This window comes from Enhydra lutris, unplaced genomic scaffold (genome assembly GCF_002288905.1).
Source record: "Enhydra lutris kenyoni isolate GAN:26980312 unplaced genomic scaffold, ASM228890v2 scaffoldscaffold2, whole genome shotgun sequence".
Classification (NCBI taxonomy): Eukaryota; Metazoa; Chordata; class Mammalia; order Carnivora; family Mustelidae; genus Enhydra; species Enhydra lutris.
This window is the reverse complement of record NW_019154086.1, coordinates 41,915,834-41,931,196: the sequence shown is the minus strand read 5'-3', so window position 1 is coordinate 41,931,196 and position 15,363 is coordinate 41,915,834.

The window sequence follows — 15,363 nt, the reverse complement described above, 5'->3', positions numbered from 1 at the left end:
TCCTTCCTTCCTTCCTTCTTTCCTTCCTTCCTTCCTTCCTTTTTCTTCTTCTTCTTTTTTTTAAAGATTTAAAGATTTTATTTATTTATATGACAGAGAGATAGAGAGCACAAGTAGGCAGAGCGGCAGGCAGTGGTAGAGGGAGAAGCAGACTCCCCAGTGAACAGGGAGCCACCCAGCCGTCCTGCCCCTGGTTTTGTTTTTTTAAAGAAGAAATCTTTATGGTCATTGTTTCTACAGTAAGAATCATTTTGTTGTGTTTCCTTAACCAGGGGTATAAATTTTCTGTAGAAAATGGTCTTTGAGGGGTGCCTGGGTGGCTCAGTTGATTAGGTGTCTGCCTTCAGTTCAGGTCATGACCCCAGGGTCCTGCGATTGAGCCCCACATGGGCTGGCTTCCTGTTCAGCAGGGAGTTGGCTTCTCTCTCTCCCTTTGCAGCTCCTTCTGCTCTTCCCCTGCTTTCTCTCTGTCAAATAAATAAATAAAATCTTTAAAAATTGGGGGCATCACTAGGGTCCTGTTTCACTTGAAAGAGGGAGTATTTGAAGGAAGAAAAAGGGAGGGAAGGAAATTCACATGCCTTTAATATGTTTTACATTAAATGCTGTGGGACAGAATTAAATATATTTAATTTAATTTAGTTAATCACAACAAACTGATAAGGCAAGTACTTTTTCCTTTATTTTAAAACTGCTGTGTGTGTTTTGTATAGAATTTGGTTCCAGTCTTGTTCTATGATTGCTGTTCAGCTGCAGGCAATTTTGAGGCATAACATACTGGAAGCTAAGAGAAGAGAGGAATGTGAGAAGGTAATGGACTACCTAGATCAGTGCATTTCAATATGTGTCTTGGGAAATCCTCATGTCCCAAGAATAGGCCTCTGGGATTTCTGAGGTGTGAAGGGCAGGGTAAGATTTGGGGGCTTGAGTGAGGCCCGGTGGGGAGAATTCAGATGCCTTCTTTTCTTTCAAACAGAGAAGTTTGATGTGATCTGCTTTCAAAAATTTTCTTTAAAAAAAAAAAACTGGCCGAGAAATTCTGAAAAATTGTATGATAAGCATCTTAATATTCAGTCAAAATCATCTCTAATATGTTAGTGACATAAACCTTTCAGACTATATTACAGTTAAGTAGAGATGAAGGAATAATCAGCTTGCTATTCACATAAAAAACAGTATTGCTTATTTTGCTCCGCAAAGGTTCATTAGCTCATTTTAAGCCAGACACTTCATTAAACAAACATGTGACCAGACACAAGCAGTTCTTTCAGAAAGTGAAAGTGAGAAACCCCGGAGTAGAATGTGAGCTCCCAGGGTAAAGATTCTTTTCACTTTCTTTCTTAAGACCCGCCCATTTGTCTATTCTTTTGGGGCTCTCTTTTTGATTGCTGTCATACATTTATCAAGAGAACAGCTTTGAGGAAATTGTGGAATTCGTAAGCAACAATATTCTGTCCATTTGTTTTATGAGTTCTGCATTTTGATGACAATGCTGAGTCTAGAAGGGATCTGAAATTTTGCCCAGTCACGTGGAGATATGCATTCTACCTACTTGGTTACATGGACAGCCTTAAGTGACCCTGCCACCAAGACATCTCGAAAGAGTGAAGGAAAAAGAATTTGAAATAGATTTTTTCTCATATGATCATCTTTATTCCATGCGTTTCTTAATGGAAATGTCATTGACATATAACACTGTGTAAGTTTGAAATGTACAAAGTGTTGATTTAGTACATTTATGGATTGCAGTATAATTACCACCAAAGCTTTAAGGTAACATTCCCCATTACATCCCATAATTATTTCTCCTTTGTGATGGGGACCATTAAGATCTAATCTCTCAGTAACTTTGAAGATGATGCTACAGTATTGTTGACTCTAATGCACCACTGTGCATGAGCTCTCCAGGCTTACTTAACTACCAGTTCCACATTTGTACCTTTAAACAGCATCTGCTCAATTCTCTCACCCCCTAGACTTTGCTAACCATCATCCTACTTTGTTTTTTGAGTTCATCTTTTTTAGTTTCCACCTCTAAGTGAAATCATACAATATTCGCCCTCCTCTGACTTATTTCAGTTAGCATAATGGCCTCAAGGTCCACCCAGTTTGTCCCAAATGGCAGGATTTTCACTTTTTATTTTTGTTTATAAGTAAAATGGGTTTACCAAAGTAGGAGACCCTAGGGGCTCTCTCAGAAGGAGCGCTCCGTTTAGTTAGGGTGTCAGGAAAGGAGAGTAGATAATCTACTAGTTTAAACAAAGAAAAAAAGCTACATTTGAGAGTTTCCAGTTTTAAAAATTGTTATGTTTAGATTAAAAAAAAAGGGCTGGATAACAAAAGTTTTCACCTAATTTATACTCTGGCTGATTTAATCCATTTATATTTGCATACATTAGCATACAAGAGAACTCACTCAATGAAACCAATTATTTAAGTTGAGCCAAACAAAATGGCAAGGAAAGAATGGGGAAAATTGTAGTATTTTCTACATTTTTTTAACTGTTTAAGTATTTATAGATAAGGAAATTAAAGTGAGGGCTTGTATGTGTTGTTTAATATTTCCCCTCATATTTTCTATTCTTTATAACTAGGAAGAATCTGAGAACTGTTACATTGGCCTTTCTAAGTTGCTTTTCAGAAGGCTAATTAAAGTAAAAAAAAAAAAAAAAAAAAAGGAATGCTAAATGCTCAGAGTTCTAAGGGGTCTCCAGGGTTTAGGTGCTTCATCTCCTTACCCTCAGGCACATTTCACAAGTAATTCGGGCAGATAAACCTAGAGGAAAGGTGATTCTACAAACCATTTCTAGTAATTCATTGTAATGTTTAATTGACCTGCCCTAACTGGCAGGAATTTCTTACATCTGTGTGAAATGCTTTGTTCAGTCACTTAAATATCACATGAAAGAAAATCTGAAGCAGTATTTGTTCCATTTATGTCTGGGTCAGTTACAACCAGAGCCTTTGTCGCCTTCATTGGAATAGAAGCTTCCTGAAATATGTCAATATTTGCCTTCTCCACTTCCTCCTCTACCCACTATCACCATTCTTTACTTACACAAGCGCAATCTGACTTCTGTTTCCTAATTTAAAGACCTATCACTTCTCTGAAGTAACTGTTTCCAAGGTAACACATGACCCTCTGGTTTCCAAACCTAAAAATGCTTTGAAATTTACTCGTTTGACCTCTCTTGGCATTTGACTGGGTTGACAACTCCTTTATTTCAAAACACTTTCCTTCTTTGACTGGTTTTGCTTTTACATTTCTGGGGATTTTCCGTATTTATCTATCTTTTAATTTTAGTGTTACCTATGCTCCAGCCCATCCTTGATCTTTCTCTCTCTCTCTCTCTCTCTCTCTCTCTCTCGCTCCTTTCCCTCACCCTATACTCTCTCCCTGAACAATTTTATCCACATGCTGGTTTTAGTCTCTATCAACTCCAAATCCATATTAGTTCATACCTCTCTTCTGGTCTTTAGATTTATATAACAAATTTTATAAAAGTGTACTGATCACTCAAAAAGCTCTGATGTTCCATAAATTGTACATATACACTATCACCACCACCTCAATGAAAAAATCAGTTTTCAACACAAAATCTCCATTATGTGCCATTCTATTGGCCAGTCTTCATGCTGCACATAAGACTTAGAATCAAGTAAAATACACACATGGTCTCCAGAAGCCTAGGTCCAGAGACCCCGAGCTTTCTCTTGGGTTTTCCCGCTAAAGGCTACTGTGCCATCTTGTCCTTCCCCATCATGGCTCATACCACATTGTGCCATATCTGTCTGTTTCCTTGTGTACACTTCTCACTTACAGTGGCAAAAGGACAGGAACTCCTTCTGTCCTGTTATGTCTCTTTCTAACTTAATATTGACTTAAATGAATGGATTTTCCCAAATGTCATTTATCCACCAAAGTATATAAATTTGATGTAAAAAGAAAATTCTTATTTGCCTTCCAGAGTTTCATTTTCGTACTTGTGTAATTATTTTTCCAGCAGGTCAAGAACATTCTATTTATTATTTTTTTTTATCAACCTTAAAAATATAACAGTCAGTTATTTTACTAGCAAAAGGAGTTTACTTAGGTACAGCAGAAGAATTGCAATTGGGAACAAGCAAGCTATGACAAACCATAGTCAAGTCTGAAGAGACAAAGGGAAGGACCGGTTTTATTATATTTTAGGAGGAAATGGGGAGGGTTATTTTGAACAAAAATTCACTGGAGAAGAACAAGGGTTTGAGGCTGTGGAGGTTTCTTGTTCTCTGTAAATGGTGGTTAATGTATTGTTGCCAGAGCTAGGAGAGATCTTTCTTTTTCTTAAAAGCAGGAGATAAAATTACTGTGTAGAAAGTGTGCTTCCTTGTCAAGATAAGGATTATCTTCCCTCTTGGTTGTTATGCAGGCTGCAACTAATGGTCTGTGTGTGAGAACGCCCCCTTCAGGGCTTCTCTGCTGGATTTTTAAAAGAGGTTTCCTTTACTCATTTTCCACTTTCAAAGTATGCACTGATATTTATGAACATAATAGACTCATGTAAAATACAGGTGACTTTTAGTGAATGTATGGCTTCTGAGACCAAAGAAATATATTTATAGAAATATAACCTCAGATGTTAAAGGACTACCAACTTAAGAAAGCATCTAGAATTTATTTTTTGGAACCATTCCAGCTAGGTTATGAAAGAAGCCACAATTTAATTGAATCTGTAAAAAATTCTTACCATGTATTTTTATCGAGCTTATTTTTGTAATAAAAAAAACTTCTCTACTGATATTAGCCTATGCATTACAGTGAAAAATCTTGATCATAATTTCTAAGATTTTTACTTCTGTTAAGGCAACTGTATTCCGTAAAGTCTTTGACATTGTGTACAAATGTTGGTATATGTACGTAACTAATTACATAGAGTAGGCTCTGAAGCTTTTGTCAGAATCTCAGAGAGATTTTTCCCCAAATCGTTAAGAACCGCAATGACGTACTCTTTGTTCTACATTATATCTGGAAATTATCAGTTAAGAAAGAAGAATTTTTTAGGGAAGATACCAAATGAATACCTTAGACCAAAAAACCCCATCTTTTTGTTTTTGAAATTTACACTACACAGAAACACAAGCTCTCTTGATGCTGACCCTACAAGGGCATTTCTATTTGTAGCTGAATAGATTCATTCCCAAAATTGGAGAGTAGCCCATGTCCCATTACCATGTAGCCCACAACATGCTTGAGATTGCTAATTAGGGTGCAAATTGTGGTAGTATTTCTGGTGACCTGGACATGTGTTCAATAGAAACACAAATGAGCCCCTCAACTCTTTTCACATAGGACAGAAAACATCTGCCAGATGGTTATAGCTTTCAGTAACTATTAAACTGGATCACATTTGAACAAATGACTTAGATATATAATGTTGGAAAGCTTATTCTGAATTTTCTAACATATCCATGGAGATTAGTCTTAATGAAAAACTACATTAATCTACCTCATATATTCGATTAGCCTAAAATGGATAATTCCCTCTCACTTTTGTCAAAGTCAGCCCAAAAATGCCTTTATCCACTTTCACATAATGTTAACAAAACATCTGGGAGATTTATTGAGATAAGGATATCTATCAGGACATCAAAATTAATTTCAATTCCCGGAGGTATCTTATTTTAATTAACAAAACCATGATCCTGTTCTATTAATTAGCATGCTGAAGGAATAAGTTTGAGATGAATTTAATTCTAGCAAACCATTTATCTTCTAAAATAATAAAAAGAGCATTAACCATCTCAATCCAATTTGTTTTATACTTTTAATAACAGTCTTGAAATTCCATCTAGAAGAGTAATATAACTAATATTCATTATTTTTAATTTAAAGCTTCATTTTGGGTGTGCATATTTCTTATAAGCCTCATTATTAGTGATACCATAGTTCTAACATTGTATCATTTAAAGATTATTAATGTGAGCACAAGTTCATTTAATATGTTATATTATTAAACTTTCTGTTGGGTGTAAAGCTCACATTTATTTCACTCCTAGTGTTTTTTCCTCACTAACTTATGAGGTATTTAAGGATGCCAGCGTACGACTAGGAACAAGGCACATAGAATTTGTAAATAACTCCCTGTTCTGCCCATACATATAATTTCTGTGTAATCATATATTTTACCCTAGATTCCCATTATTGACACATCCTTGTATTTTAAATACAGCTAAAACATTTTAGATAAAATTAAATTAACAGATTAGATTAATAGTGCATCTGGTACCATATTAAGATTACTACTATAAGGGAGCATGCTGAACAATTTCACACTTTGTCTCATGTCAAGTCACAAATGATAGCTTCAGGTGGTATAAGATTAGGGGAACTGGATTGTAAAACCCTAAATGGCCTCCTTTTGAAACTCCTCATAGAACTTTTTCACTTACATATCCATTTTGTTGCAAACAGGCTTGTATTTGAAGGCATCATAGAATGGTTTTCAAATAGAACATTGGAAAATAGAGTGTGTGTACTAATATCAGAATACAAGAAAAAAAAAACCAATATTTTACATTTGATTGCTGTTTTTCAATATTTCGTACTTATAATCTAAACCATAAAGAATCAGATAATAAATATTTTAGCCTTTATGGGCCAAGAGGCAAAATTGAGAATATTATGGAAGCCGGTATATAGCAAGTGAGAAAACAGAATTACACAAAGCTTATTGATGACATTCAAAACATAATAACTAAGACAATTTTTGACAATACAAGTCTACTAATGAGAAGAATGGAATTGTTTTTTAGAAATAATACTTCACTTAATTGGGATTCAAATTAGTGTTTCCTGTTATCAAAATTAATTGCAAGTGTTTATTTGTAAATGCTGATCTATAATGAGATGTTATGTATTTCAACTTTGGAAAATGGTTTTTCACAGAGGTAGATCTGTCAAATATTGATATTAACCCATGAACATATGGAAGACACATACAGAATCTTCTTAGATTCTTCTCTAAATATTGGCCTCTTAGCATGACCTTGCATTTAATTATTCATGTCCAGTTGAAGTTTGAGGGGAAGCGTCTCGCTTACAGAGGTAAGTCAACTTTGAGATATAGAAATTTCCTTTGAACTTGGACTATTAGAACTTCGTTTGAACTTGCAATGTGTATCTCCTGCAAAACTATGGTAATAAAGGTATTTCTTTTCATCTTATCTTCTGGTAATGAAGTATATAAAAGAGCTTGACATCACTTGTGACTCAAACAATATTAGTTGTCATCAGAATGACTTCATGCAGTATAAGTTCTGTATGTAAGTACTATTATTAGTACTTATAATTTTGCCTTATAATTTTAGGTCACATTAGTGAAATATTATTAAGCCTATAGCAAAGAGTTGTTTCCAGCTCTGTTCACCATTCAAAAGTAGTGGGGCTTTTTTTTTTAGAGATTTTTTTTTTTAAAGATTTTATTTTTTTATTTTTTTTTAAGATTTTTAAAAAAGATTTTAAAAAAGATTTACTTTTTAAAAGATTATTTTAAAGACATTATTTACTTTTTTATTTGAGGGAGAGCATGCAAACTCACATGAGCAGAGAGAAGGGCAGAGAGGGAGGGAGAGGGACGAGCCAACTCCACATTGAGTATAGATTGGTCACAGGGTTTGGTCTCTGGACCCTGAGATCATGACCTGGGCCAAATCAAGAGTCAGATGCTTAACTGACTGAGCCATCCAGGCCCCCTGAGGGTGGTTCTCCTTGATAATTAAAGTTTTAATCTTGACTCTAAGCTCAAGAAAATCACAAGGAAATGTCACTTTTAAGCTATATAATTGCCCTGTGGTAGAGCAAGTCAGTGTAGTCAGTTTCTGTTTTTGGCACACATTCATAGAATGATGATGATCACATCCATGAAAGCCAATGAAGATCAGTGTTGACACTACTCTTAGTGGCTTACCTAATATAAAGTCATTTATTCTTTATGTACTTATTCACAATGTCATTATGCTAGTTTGGGTATACACCAGTGTGGGATTAGATGTGCAAGAAATGTACTGGAGAAAACCTGAGAGGCACAAACAGGAAGGGGCTGGATTAGGTAGGGAGAGACTTCAGACTTTAATGCACTTTTCACTCCTGTCAGGGAGGAAAGGAATGAAAGGAAGGTTTACACTGCTGTTTGAAGAAAGTTTCAACTACCCAGTCAGGAGTACTTGAGCGAAACTCACCCATCAGAGAAGGCCCTTCTGTGTTCCGTCTTTGACTGGAAGCATCCTGCCACAGTCCACCACTGGTTCCACGCAGATTTACTTCTTCATACTTATTTGGGGAGACTCTCCTCCATGGTTCTCTTGAGTCTCTCTTCCTGAGGGGAAACGATGAACTACAGCCCCAGACACTGCCGTTGATCTTGGGCTACAACTGGTACTCACTCACCCCTTTCCTCCTACATAATCCATTCTAAATCTCCCTGCCCTCCCCTATCACCTTAGCATATTTTGATTACTTATGTAGTGGTGTGATCCAAACTTCATTTCTGAGAGTTTGAATGCTCAATGATCATACTTTCCACGGGCCTGCATATAGCTGGTCAATGGAGCAAGGGAGTACCAGGAATTGCTCAACTGGAAAACTTAAGTTTTACATGTGTTACTCTCTTCCCCATTGTGTAAAAGCAACCTTCTCTTCTCCTGCCACTCAGAGTCACTTACTTTGTTAGTATGGTAGCTTCCATTCTTGTCTGCTAGTCCCCAGACATAAGGGGTTCTGTGGACAAGGTGCCTTGCTAACACCTGTAGCTTATGATATAATGGTATTCTTGCCAAGTCCATTAGTAAAAGCATATTAGTTTTTGGGTTTCAGGACCTCTACTCCTGCACAGACTAGTTGTAGGGATGGAAAACACAAAATTCCCAATGGATCATTGGAAGTAAGAGTACATAGGGTGACTCTCGCTTTTGTGTTTTGGTTCTTAAGTCTATTTTTGGAAACACAATGCCATGTTAAGAGCTCTGATTTAATGCATATGATACATACAAAAGGATGGCATTCCGTTCTTTCAGAGAATTGCTTCTGAACTGGTACTGAAGTTAAACTTTTAAAACTGTTCCAGCATTCTGTGAGGTTGGCTGCTTCTAGATGGTTTGGTATGTGATATGATTATTGGATTCCATGGTACTGGGCTCATCCCATATCTCTTTCACTGCAAAGTAGGTCCTCTGGTCTGATGTCATCCATATGAAATCTATAAATCCTAAGATATTGGTGCTTACTGAAACCATGCAGGTAAGAATACCTAACCCATACCCAGAACAGGCATCTGTCTCTCTAAGAGGAATTGGACTGCTGGCCTTTCCAGTACTCCATATTGAGTACATTGGAAATATACCTGCAAATGATCTATTGGTTTCCTCACCTGCAAGTGGTCTATTGTCTCTTCATGTAAGAGAGTTGTCTTGTTGTTAAGAACTCTGAAGAATCTATTTGAAAGCTGAACTAGCCTCCCAGAATTTCACAGATTTTTTTAAAAGACTTTTTAAAAGATTTTATTTATTTGGCAGAGAGAGAGACAGAGAGAGAGCACAAGCAGGGGGAGCAGCAGGGAGAGGGAGATAGAGAAGCATACTCCCCACTGAGCAAAGACCCCAACATGGGGCTGGATCCCAGGACCCTGGGATCATGATCTGAGCCGAAGGCAGACTGAGCTACCAGGCACCCCATAGTTTCATAGATTTTGGCGTAACCAACTGAGCCACCCAGGCCACCATAGTTTCATAGATTTCGGCAGAAGACATGAGACTCTTGGATCAGGGACAATAGGCAGTTTAATATGTACATCTGTAACGGTAGTCAGAGTATCATCATTTTTGTGTTGGCTTCCCCAGTCCTAATTCTAGAACAGGTTTGAAAGAAGAAGGAAACAGAGGCAGTGAGTTGAACAATAGGACAAAACCCCCAAACTTAGGGAACTGGGTTTTAGAAGATAGGATTTAGAGTGATTTAATGGCACCTAGCATATGGTCAGGACTCAAAATAGACCAGTAGTAGTAGTAGTAGTAGTAGTAGAGTAGTAGTAGTAGTATAAAGGTTTACTTCATATACCAGGGATCCCAGTAAGATTTACTATTTGTTGCTAGAAAATAAAAATGTCACTTAAATTTTTTTGTAGAAAGTGAATTTACACATTTTCACAAGACAAAAGAAGGCGAACACAAAAACAAACCAAAAAGGAAACAAAACATTCTCTGTAGATTATTCTTTATTATTCTAGATTATTCAAGATTAAGCCACTTGGATTAAAAAAAAAAGCAAGAAAGAAAATACGTACTGGAAACAGTATGTATTTTCTTTAAAATGTGTTAGAGCTTTTATTAAGTTCAGTATTTGGCAACTGGTGGTACATCTGTCATTTAACATGACAGAGAACTTATATTTATTGATAATTTTATTTTGGAGGCTAAATGTAAATCCATAGAACTGCACAATGAAGATGACTATGTAAGTCAAAAAGAAGAAATTATGAGGAAAAAAGCAGTATCACTGTTCAATTTTGTAAGTTATAATTGCATTATTCTAATATGTGGTACATAGAAGAGCAAATGACATGGTTTCCAAATCTTTACAGATTCTGAAAAAGTTAAATGACCTTCAGGATTCTCATTGACCATGAAACTTTCAGATTTCAGCCCTTGTTTACATATACAATTTACTTTGCATTTTTCTTAAATAATTTATAATCTATATGAGATTTTTTTTTAAATTTCTTTTCAGCATAACAGTATTCATTATTTTTGCACCACACCCAGTACTCCATGCAATCCGTGCCCTCTCCAATACCCACCACCTGGTTCCCCCAACCTCCCACCCCCCGCCCCTTCAAAACCCTCAGATTGTTTTTCAGAGTCCATAGTCTCTCATGGTTCACCTCCCCTTTCAATTTCCCCCAACTCCCTTCTCCTCTCCATCTCCCCTTGTCCTCCATGCTATTTGTTATGCTCCACAAATAAGTGAAACCATATGATAATTGACTCTCTCTGCTTGACTTATTTCACTCAGCATAATCTCTTCCAGTCCCATCCATGTTGCTACAAAAGTTTGGTATTCATCCTTTCTGATGGAGGCATAATACTCCATAGTGTATATGGACCACATCTTCCTTATCCATTCGTCCGTTGAAGGGCATCTTGGTTCTTTCCACAGTTTGGCCGTGGCCATTGCTGCTATAAACATTGGGGTACAGATGGCCCTTCTTTTCACCATATGAGATTTTTAAACATACTGTAAATATGGTAAGTAAATAAAAAAGCACTGGGACCAGGCAATATAATATCAAAATTTTATTCTTGGAAACCTATTTTGAAGTACCTTGCAAAATTTAGTTGGCCATATCAATCTGATCTCCTAGGAAATTATCTCAAATTATAGTCTCCAAGGTAAGCAAAGGCCATACTTCATAAATAAAAACGATTTCCTAACAGAGCCCTGCTTTTGCAATTCATGCAATAGTCATCTTCCTGGGCCCCTCTTCTTTAATTCATGTAGTCCTGGGTAAAACAAAACCCATTTCGTGCCAGTGTTCTGCTTGAAACTTTTCTTTGGCTTATGGACACTCTTAAAAAACAAGAAACAAAAAACAAAACTCTAAAATTCTTACAAAGGCCTTTCAAGCCTTATGAGTTCTGTTTCTTGCTAGAGTATCCTCTAAAATCCAGCTACTATTTGTGGTAGAAAAAATAATGGCAGGAAATAACCAAATACTTACCAATCAGAAACTGGTGTATTCACATAATGGAATTCTGTGGAGTTGTAGAATTTCTGTCTTTCTCTCACTCTGCATGGTATGTGTATGTATTATCTATGTATATATCATGTATATCATATAATGTATGTGTATATCTATAGATGTATTCATCTACCCATCTAATCAGGATGGAACAAGGGGGAGGAGGTAGGGTGGCCTCTAGACTTCACTGAATATACTTTGTTCTATATCTCCGACTTTTCTACTATTTACATTATTTCAGTAACTCTGAAGCTAACTTAAATTGAAAAATTCAATCCCTAAAAAGTCAAATTCAAGATGCAATAAATGAATCTGTGTTATTTTTTGGTAGCACAACCACAGAATAGAAAGGTCATTCTTTCCTGATGATTTAGACTCTCCTTTAGCTTCTGTATCCCAGAATAGTTCAAAGTTTTCTACTGGATCCTTTCGAAATTAATTCATGTCAAGATCATGGGGATCTCCCTGGGTCAGTGTGGCCTAGAGGAACACACGCATGTGCTTGCTCACAATCAAAATTCATATGCTCAGATGACCCCTGCTTGATTTCTTATGTTCACTGATCCAGTTGAGAGCTAGGCACAGGCTTCAGTACTGGTGAACTCCAGATCATGTTCTCCAGGTGGCTGGGGTGAATCCCTCCTGCTTGTTTTGTGGGTAAGAAACATATTTGCCCCCTCCTCACAGGACTGGGAGATTGCATGGCCCTCTGGCTATTCTCTCCAAAAATCTAATCTCTCCCAGTCATTCCTGAATGTTCTCACCGCATCTTATATACCTTTGTATGGGTGATGGACTGAGGTGTCCCCCTAGATGTCACTTAGCAAGCTCAGCATAACTTCTCTGACCCCCATTTTAAACACAAGCAGAATTATCCTTTTTTGTTGACAGCTTTGGAACTTCAACTGAAAGTAAAAGTTTAGGTGATATAGGCATAATGCTTGAATGGCTCATTTACCATTTTATAGAAATGGACACATTTCTATAACAGTCACTGAGACTAGACCACAGAACTTTGACAAACCACCAGACTGCCAGCTTTGGGCTACTCAGCTACCTTTAAGAATAAATACCTAATAGAGTACTTAATGCTGTTTGGTGATAAAGACATCTTCTTTTTGCAAAATATCAGTGGAAGATAAATATAAGTTTTATCAGAATGGTGTGAAGAATTTACTTCTTGCTTGTGACGTTCCCACACACCCTAGAGTCAAGAAAATAGAAAAAGATAAAAAATGCCTGATTTTGAATTAAACTGTTATGGGAAATAAATAGATAATGTCTATAATGTTAACAAAAAGTCAAGAAATAGATGTGAAAGCCTGCAAATTAAAGATACGAGTAAACCACCAAAAAGGAAAAAAAGGAAGTAAAAAATTGGAATCGATTCTCATGGGGGATTAAGAAATGGTAATAGGAGAGTCCTCTGATAATACAGAGAAGAAAGTAATTTAACTGGTAGGATAGGTTTCCTCCTCTATTTCTAATAATCTGTATAGTTTTCTATTGTGAAATGCTAAATGTTAGCATCATCTTATTCTTAAATTTACATAATGAAATAAACTTAAAACTATTGGGAAAAATAAATTAACCGATGCATCTGCTCTAAGTATAATCATGGTTGTGTAATAGGTAAATATTTGGATTAGAAATTCCAGTTAACTATTTATGAGCAAATATTATATGAAGAAATAGTAGATGCAATGGAGGTATAAAAAGGAGCTAAAAAATCTATGACCAGTGCTCATTACATGCAAATGCCAGAACTAGCTGGACCTCAAACACTTTATGGTGCCCTGCAAAACTCCTTTTTACAAACACTTTATAGTGCCCTGCAAAAAAAAAGACTTTTTTTTTTTTTTTTTTTTTTTTTGAGACAGTGAGTGAGCGAGTGCAAGCAGTGGGTAGGAATAGGGAGGGACAGAAGGAGAAGGAGAGAGAGAATAATAGGCAGGCTCCACACCCAGGGCAGAGCCCAACACAGGGTTTGATCGCAAACCCTGAGATCATAACCTAAGCCAAAATCAGGAATTTGATGCTTAATCAACTGAGCCACCCAGGCAACCACTGAGAAGACTCTATGATCTTCATATATCCTCTTAATAACTCACCTTGCTTGATACAATTTAGAGTGATGCACAATTAAGTTTAACTAGAAAGAATAATTGACATCTAAATTACTGGAAAAACAGTTGTCTACCGATATATACATACATTCGTGTATGTAGGATAGAAATAAATATATTTGCTACTTTGAAAGTTGAATTATTTCCTTCATGTCTACTCATCAAGTCGGGTGCATGTTTTTCTCTTTCTACATTGTAAAAGCATATGCTCAGAAGTTGAAGGCTACTTTTTATTGAGAAGCAAATCCTTTAAAGAGGAGTCCTTTTCTAAACAAAAACATGTTAAAAGGTATTGACTCAGAATTGATCAGATGGTAGATATCAGGGAATTTCAGCTAGATGGCCTTTCTATTTAATGGGCGAGTTGAAATTGCAGTCAGCCTCCCAACGTCTGTGCATTCTTCACACTCAGTGCAGCTGCTATGCAGTTTGTCCAATTGTTGAAATTTAAGACATCCAAGGCAATTATGAAAATCCAGCTTCTCTTGTCAGTGTTCAGGAGCTCAGGCATAAGCCACCCAGTGCATTGCATTTCCTTGGTGACAGTGACTGGTTTAGGAACAGAGGTGTAACCTAAGTGGCCCAGTGAATCCAAAACAATGGGATTTTGTTGTGTTCTTAGGGCAGAGGTGTTTTTCTTCCTCTTCAGCTGGTCACAGACAAGGAAATACTTGATTTTGACAGGTAGTGGTAACTCTCTTAAAACCACAAGGTTAGAAGCTGCTTTGGGTTGCATCTGTTGGTGGCAGAATGTAGAGACCAAAGGAGTTGGTTCTTAATGACATAATAGAACAGACAGATTATTCAACGCTAGGCTGCTCGCCGTGTAGGCCAGTATACATCCCTTTGTTTGGGCCATTATCAATTGGCTTTTGGGATCTCTAATTAGGGTCAAAGTCTGGTTCTCTAATATGAAATAGCTGACATAGAACACTTAGCTAATATTGTTTTCTTGCTTCTTCCTTTCTGCTTTTCATCACTTTCATATAATACATTGAAAAGAACTATAAATATTCATAATTTAAAAATTAAAGGGGAACTTTCATAATTGAGCCACCTAGTGGTTAGAAGCATGTCTTACAGAGACAAAAATGGATTTTGAGATTTCATAGCAATTTTATGAAATAACATTTAGGAGAAAATTTTATTTTTAGAATATATAATATAAAATATAAATTATAATTTGTAGAATTAAAATGATTTCAAAGTACATATGTAATACTAGTAAATAATGACCAATAAGTACCAATGTTTATATGTGTGAGCTTCTCACTCTCAAATGAACAAAATTCCCTGTACACATTTTTTATGATCCTTTTCCCACCTTTTTCCTACAACAAACTATACAAAACTTAACCTTAGTTTCTTTACAGCTTATTTATCCTGCATGTAGATTAGGGTTATTGATATTTCCACAGATCACTGATGTATGGAACAATGCTAGCCAGGCATCCTAAAATTCT